Consider the following 8,272-nt stretch of genomic DNA (forward strand, 5'->3'; position numbering starts at 1 on the left):
TCAAATTGCAACAAAAAAAAGCATACAATTCCACAAAGATTGGGGTAGATCAGAAGACTGGACCAAAGGAATGGTTAAAAGAATAACGAGAGAGAAATTAGAGTTCTAAAAAGTTAGAAATATAAAACAGACAATAAGAGAGTTTCTACAGGTATTAAAAAAGGAAAAGAGTAAGTAAAATGACTGTTTGTCCTTCTGAGAAAGGAAATGCCAGATGAATTGAACAAATATTTTGCATCTGTCTTCATTGTAGACGATACAAATAACATCCCAGAAATAACTAAATCAAGAGATGAAAGGGAGGGAGGGACTTAAAAGAATTACAATTGCCAAGGAAAGGGTACTGAGAAAATTATTGGAACTAAAAGCTGACAAGACCCCAGGTATGATGGACTTCACCCTAAGATCTTAAAATAAGTGGTTGCTGAGATAGTGGGTGCATTGGTTTTGATTTTCCAAAATATCCCAGATTCTGAAAAAGTCCCTTCAGATTGGAAAATAACAAATATAGCTTTTTTATTCAAGAAACAATGGAGACAGAAAAGCAGGAAACTACAGGACAGCTAGCTTAACATCTGTCATAAGGAGAATGGTGGAATCTATTATTAAGGAGGTTATAGCTGGACACTTAGAAAATCTCAATGCATTGCAATCAGGCAGTCAACCTGGTTTTGTGAACAGAAATTGTGTTTGCCTAATTTATTTGAGTTCTTTGAAGGTGAATCAAGCAATGTGGATAAAGGGGGTGTGGTGTACTTAATTTCCAGAAGACATTTGACAAGCTGCCGTATCAAAGGCTAATACACAATAACTCATGGTGTTGGGGTTACTTACAATTGCGGATAGACAGTTGGTTAGCTAATAAGAAACAGAGAGTAGGCATAATTGGTAATTTTCGGGTTGGCAAGACATAATAAGTGGAGTGCCACATGGTTCAATGTTGGGGACGCAACTATTTACATCTATATCGATAATTTGGATGAAGGAACCAAATATATAGTTGCTAAATTTGCTGATGACAGAAAGAAAGGCAGGAAAGAAGGTTGTGGAGATGACACAAGGAGTTAAGTAAGTTGGCAAAAATGGCAGTGTATAATGCTAGCAAATGTGAACTTCTCCACTCTGGCAAGAAGAATTGAAAAGCAGCATATTACCCAAATGGAGAAAAATAACAGAACTCCAAGGTACAGAGGGATCTGGGTGTCCTTGTATATGAATAACAAAAAAAAGTGTTCAGGTGCAGCAAGTGATCAGGAAGATAAATGGTATGTTATTCATTGGAAGAGGAATAGAATATAAAAGTAAGGAAGTTTTGCTGCAGTTGGACAGGGAATTGGTGAGACCACATCTAGAAGGTTGTGGAAAGTTTTGGACTCCTTATTTAAGAGCATTGCTGCCTCACAGCGCCAGGGACCTGGTATCGATTCTGGCCTTGGGTGACTGTCATGTAGAGTTTGCACGTCCTCCCTGTGTCTACATGGGTTTCCTCTGGGTGCTCCCACAGTCCAAAGATGTGCAGGTTAGGTGGATTGGTCATGATCACTACATAGGGTTACGGGAATAGGGTTTTGGGGGGGGGGGGGGGGGGGGAAGAGAGTGGGCAAAAGTAGAGTGCTCTTTCAGAGAGTCAATGCAGACGTAATAGGCTGAATGACCTCCTTCTGCACTGTGGGGTTCAATGAAACCATTGCATTTGAAAAAGTTCAGGGCAAGCTCACAACTTTATTCGTAGAATAAGGGGGTTATCATATGTGTAACGGTTGGGCCTGTATCCATTGAAGTTTATAGAAGAATGAATGGTGATATTATTGAAAAATATAAGATCCTTACTAGGCTTGACAGAATTGTTTCTGAAAGGATGTTTCCCCTTGTGGGAGAGACCAGAACTAAGGGAACACTGTTTAAGAGTATGGGGCCTCCCATTTATGACAGAAGTGAGGAGAATTTTTTTGTCTGAGTATCATGAGTTTGTGGCACTCCCTTTCTCCAAGAGTGGTAGAGGTGGCATTGACACCACAATGTAATCAAAAATAATCTTATTGAATGACAGAGCAGACACAAGGGGTCGAACAGCCAACCTCTGTTCCCAATTCATATGATAGGAAATTCAAATATATGGTCAGTCATAGAATTTACAGTGCAAAAGGAGGCCATTCAGCCCATCAAGTCTGCACCGGCCTTTGGAAAGAGCACCCTACATAAGCCCATTCCTCCATCCTATCCCCGTAACCCCACCTAACCTTTTTTTCAACACTAAGAGCACTTTATCATGGCCAATCTACCTACCTGCACATCTTTGGACTGTGGGACGAAACCGGAGCACCCAGAGGAAACCCAAGCAGACATGGGGAGACCGTGCAGTCTCCACATAGATAGTGACCCAAGCCGGGAATTGACCCGGGCCCCAGGAACTGTGAAGCAATTGTGTTACTGCACTGTCCATATTGTGCATGCTACAACTTAATTTTGAAGTCGAATGACACCTGTTACTCCCCACCCCCACGAATAAACAAGTAAATAAGCCGAATTTCTCGCCCAACAAATTTTCCCCTGAATGTCTGCAACACGTTTACCAATAGTTCTTCTATTTAAGACTATGTTACCACAGTCCACCCCCAAAAATCCAATGATGTAGCAATCTTTCTGAAACAAAAAAGATAACGTGTTTTGAACTGAACAGCAGTTGATAGCTGCAGATAGCCCCACAAAGAGGATGCAGATTTCACTTTCTGCTCAGCCGGTTTAGGTCGTTGTTTCCTTTAACGAAAAGCCCGCACGGATAATCTGTAAAGAAATACAAACCGGAAAATACCTCAAAAGTCGCTTATACTGGATCTTCACCAGGGCCTGCCTGCTCGCTCGACTTCATCGCTGCTGTTTCAACCGTCATTCTGTTAAACATGAGACTTTAGTTACTGACCTGACAACGAGGTGAAGCTGCCAGTGAAAAGAGGCAGATGGCTCCTCGGTACTTCCGTAATGTTGCCCCTGTTCCAGGCCAGCGGGTTTTACAATAGGCCGCAGGTCATTTCGCCCTCTCACGGTTTGTTACCCTGGCGAATACCCACCGGCCGATAACTCACCGCGAGCCGAGCAGCTCCAAACCCCGGATCCGAGCCGGTTTCCAACCATCCCATTTGGAACCGTGCAGGCACGGGGCTGCGCTTGCGCACACTCCCCGGAGCCACAGCCTCCTGACCCCTGACCCAGGCTTTCTCCGCTGCACGAGCACGCACTCCTCCCGCGGGTCACACGCGGAACTTCACCTCCACCGTGCCATTGGCTGCATTGCCGTGGGCAGGCGCACACGTAATAGTGCGTGCGGCCACGGTCAAACAGCTGGTGAGGGGAATTCAGGCTGGTTGCAAGGTTGAGGTATCAGGCTGGATGGTAGGGTAGGGTATCCAGGCTGTTTGCTAAGGGTGGAGTAGGGTATCCAGGCTGGTTGCTGGGAGTGGGGTAGGGTATCCAGGCTGGTTGCTGGGGGGTATCCAGGCTGGTACTAGGGGTGGGGTACCCAGGCTAGTTGCTGACTGTGGTCAGGATTCTCCTTTCTTGAACTCCAACTCGAACAATTGATTATTTACAACATTCCAACATTTGTTTTTCAATATCTGCCCACAAATGTCTCTGTGCAAAGTAAAAGTACGGGCTGTTTTAGCTCACTCAGCTAAATCGCTGTCTTTCAAAGCAGGCCAGCAGCACGGTTCAATTCCCGTACCAGCCGTGCCAGAATGTGGCGACTAGGGGCTTTTCACAGTAACTTCATTGAAGCCTACTCATGACAATAAGCGATTTTCATTTTTTCATTTCAAATTGGTGAGTTTATTTGGCACGTACTCAGATATTGAGCGCTATTTAGTCCATAATATTACAGTACTGTATCAGTAGAGACTATGCCATGCATCAGGCACCAAAACAGTGATGAAAGATCATGTAATCAATTCACTTGAGCATTGGGCTCGGAACCTAACTTAGAGTTTGACATTTAAGCACACTTTGCCCCTTCCTCGATGACTGACAAGTTTGCATAGGGGAAGAGAACCAAGAATAACCCACTCCATGGATTCAGAGACGCAGAAGGCCAAAGGACATCTTCCGGACTCATTTGCTAACAAAAAGTTAACGTATTTGACCTGATCCTGGAGTAGATAGTGAATTACTGCCCCATTATATCGCAAAATTTTTGTTAAAGCATCGACTTAACTCAATTCAGTATGGCAGACCATATGCCTACATTATGGTTTCCAAGCCATGATGCCCACCTCTTAGACCTGGCTGACTTCAGACTGCAATCAGATGAGAGGCATGAGGATCTGTATCAACGTCTGATGGCATTTTTTGAGGAAATCCTTTGGCAGACAGAGGTGAGCTTAGTAATCACAGTGGACCTTTTGATGAGGATGAGGACATAGTGGTTCTACATTGGTTACATAGCAGTGATATTAGTCTATATCAATGATTTGGATGTGGGGATAAAAGATAATATTCCAAAGTTTGCAGATGACACAAAAATGTGAACTTTGAGGGGGATGCAAAGCTGTTTCAAGGGGATTTGGCGAGGCCAAGTGAGTGGGCAAAAATGGAATGGTCAGATGGAATACAATGTAGAAAAACTTGTGTCGGAAAAAAATGAAATACAGAGTAGTTCTTAAATAGTAAAAAGCTGGTAAGTGTTGAACTTCAAAGGGACTTGGGTGTCATGTTCATGAAAGCTAATATACAAGTACAGCAAGCACTTAAGAAGACAAATGGTATGTTGGACTTTATTACAAGATGATTTGAGTGTAGAGTAAAGATGTCTTTCTGCAATTATATTGAGCCTTGGTGATACTGCACCTGGAGTATTGTGTGCAGTTTTAATTTCCTTACCTAAAGAAATAGAGAGAGTGCAACAAAGGTTCACCAAGTGAATTCTTTGGAGTTTTGAAAAATTATAGGTCATTTCATTCAAACATACAAAATTCTTACAGGGCTCGCGTACCTCTTATTCTGAGACTGTGACAAGAAATGACAAAAGGGAAAGGAGGATAACATATTGGATTGGTGTCCTGATGCATATGAAGGATGCTGATGCACATGAAGGATGTATCCCTCTGAAACTCTGAGCACTCACGTGAAACATATGGCATGGGCAGTGTAATATTCAGCTCAGTTGACTTGATGGCAAACTCAATTTTCCGCTGTTTGGTTTTTTTAAATGGTGGGGGGGCGGGGAGCTGGTGCTGCTGATTGCGACGTCCATCCACCTGCCATTGTATGGGGACCTGGTTGGGGCTAAATGGGAAGGTAGCAGGCGAGCCATCTGTCATATTTTACATTCCCCCTGCTGAAAACACACCCGACCGGGTTCTTTAAAATCCCGCCCAATATTGCAATAGATCTGACCAATGGTTCCATTAGCATGATCTTTCATGAAGTATGGTGGAGTAGTCACACCTTATTCTTGTATGCACCCGATCTGCCATGGGCAATCTTGCATCTGAAACTGCCCTAATGAATTGACATGCCATGTCCTAGGTGATCTTCTAGAGGAGGACATAATCATATATTGTGCAGACGACAGCTCAAACAACCCTCTGGATGAAATAAATCTCTTACCCTCTCTGCTAAATCTTGTTAATAGCTTAAAATGAATACTCCTTGCCCTTTTTATCCTGAGGGGGATGCAGTGGCATAGTGGTAACGTGACTGGACTAGCAATTCAGACGCCCCAGTTAGTGATCTGGGGACAAGGATTCAAATCCTCCTTGACAGAGAATGGAATTTAAATTCAATTAATAAATCTGAAATGGAGACCATGAAATGAATTTCGATTGTCGTAAAATCAAATCTGGTTCACTAATGCCCTTTAGAGAAGGAAATTTAGGTACTGACTCCATATGACTCCAACCCCCAACAATGTGATCGACTGTGAAGTGGCCGAGGAAGCCACTTAATTGTATTAAACCACTACCCAGCAGGAACTGGAAACGACAATGGGAAAGCCAACCCTGTCCTCCTTACTAACAACTGGGGGAATTTGTGTCAAAATTGGGAGAGCTGTCACACAGACTTGTCAATGAACAGCCTGTCAGTCATGCTCACCAAATCATACCTTACAGCCAAACTCCATCATCAACGTGGCAGCAAAATATCATACAGTTGGTGAGACTTGTCCTGGGAGTCCTCAACATTGATTCTGGACCCAATGAAGCCTCATGCCGTCAGGTCAGGGGTAAGGAAACATCCTGCTGATTATCAACTACTGCCCACGTCAGCTGATGAATCCATATACCCCAGAATGTACTCTGGGTGGGGGCTTCAATGTCTATCACCAAGAGTGGATTGGCAGCACCACTACTGGCCGAGTCCAAAAGGACATAGCTGCTAGACTGAGTCTGTGGCAGGTAGTGAGGGAACCAGTGATCGGGAAAAACTTACTTGACCTTGTCCTCACCAATATAATGGTTGCAGATGCATCTGTCCATGACAGTATTGGTAGTAGTGACCATTGCACAGTCCTTGTGGAGACAAAATTCTGTCTTCACATTGAGGATACTCTGTGTGGCACTACCATCATCTAAATGGGATAGATTTTGAACAGGCATAGTGACTCAAAACTAGGCATCCATGAGGCGCTGTGACCCAGCAGTAGAAGAATTGTATTCAACCACAATCTGTATATCCCCATAATTCTAGAACTAGCCACATCCTCAATGATAGAAGAGCCCAGGATAATAATGTGGTACCAAAGAGAAGACCGAAGCATTTCCGATCATTATTTGAAGGAGGGGAGGTGGTGATGCAGTGGTATTATCACTAGGCTAGTTATCCAGAGACCCAGGCTACTACTCTGGGGACCAGGGTTAGAATACCACCATTGCAGAAAGTGGAATTTAAATGCAATAAAAATACCTGGAATTAAAATGGTTGATTGTCATAAAAACTCATCTAGTTGATTAATGTTCTTTAGGGAAGGAAATCTGCCATCCTTACCTAGTCTGGCCTACTTGTGACTCCAGACCCACAGCAATGTTTTTGATTCTTAAAGGCCCTATGAAATGGCCTAGCAAGCCACTCAGTTATATCAAACTGAGACAAAGGAAACAAAAAGGAATGAAACCTGATGGACCACCTTACATTGACCTTGGCAATATAAACAAAAAAGGGGAATCCAGCCTTGTCAACCCTGATATGTCATTCTTTATAACATCTGGTGGCATGTGCCAAAATTGAGAGAGCTGTCTCACAGATTAGTCAAGCCTGATATAGTCATACTCACAGAATCATACCTTACAGACAATGCCATATCTGAGTATGTCCTATCCTACCAGCAGGACAGAACTAGAAGAGGTGGTGGCACAGTGGCATACAGTCAGGAGGGATTTGCTTGGGAGTCCTGAACATCAACTCTGTACCCATGATGTCTCATGGCACGAGGTCAAACATAGACAAGGAAACCACCTGCTGATTATCATGTACCATTCCCCCTCAGCTGATGAATCAGTACTCCTCCATGTTGAACCCTATTTGGAGGAGCACTGAGGGTGGAAAGCATGCAGACTGTACTCTGGGTGAGGGACTTCGATGTCCATCACCAAGAGTGGCTCGGTAGTATCATCACAGATCGAGCTAGCCAGGTCCTAAAGGATGTAGCTGCTAGTCTTGGATGGTGGATAGTGGTCAGGGAACTAGCAAGAAGGAAAAACATACTTACCTTAATCCCCATCAATCTACCTGTCACAGATGCATCTGTCCAGGACAGTATGTGTAGGAATGACCACTGCACTGTCCTTGTGGAGACAAAGACCCAGAACTCAAATGGTCCAGCCACATAGAAACTGTGGCTTCAAGAGCAGGTCAGAGGCTGGGAATTCTGCAGTGGATAATTAACTTCCTGACTCCCCAAAGCCTGTTCACCACCTACATGGCACAAGTCAGGAGTCTGATGGAATACACTCCACTTGTCTGACTAAGTTCAGCTCCAACAACACCATCCAGGACAAGCAGCCTGCTTGATTAACACCCCATCCAGCATCTTAAACATTCACTCCCTCCACCAGCGATGAACAGTGTCAGCACTGTGTTCAACTGAAGCGATTCACCAAGACTCCTTTGACAGCACCTCCCAGTCCCACTACCTAAACCACCTAGAACAGGGAGAAGCGACCAGCAGCCACGACCGCTTTTAAATTGAGAAATCCGACCGCAACCGGCTTTTAAATAGAACAATGCAGTCTTCGGGCCTGAAGTGGCGGTAGAGAGCAGGTCACGAATCCGGCACGTACAC

The 8,272-nt window shown here is 44.1% G+C and overlaps 1 protein-coding gene across 2 annotated transcripts in view; it reads right to left on the minus strand.

The window, feature by feature from the left end:
• The window catches only part of LOC119966198 (glycoprotein-N-acetylgalactosamine 3-beta-galactosyltransferase 1-like), a 72,407-nt gene extending 69,204 nt beyond the window's left edge, over positions 1–3,203 (minus strand). The window contains exon 1 of one of the 2 annotated variants that reach the window (XM_038797527.1): positions 2,813–3,203. The gene's annotated coding sequence lies outside the window, so the exon portion shown is untranslated. The remainder of the gene's footprint in view (positions 1–2,812) is intronic. The other variant, XM_038797526.1, reaches the window with a different exon arrangement.
• Positions 3,204–8,272: the final 5,069 nt, after the last annotated feature.

The sequence above is a fragment of the Scyliorhinus canicula genome, chromosome 5 (assembly GCF_902713615.1).
Source record: "Scyliorhinus canicula chromosome 5, sScyCan1.1, whole genome shotgun sequence".
In the NCBI taxonomy this organism is placed as follows: domain Eukaryota; kingdom Metazoa; phylum Chordata; class Chondrichthyes; order Carcharhiniformes; family Scyliorhinidae; genus Scyliorhinus; species Scyliorhinus canicula.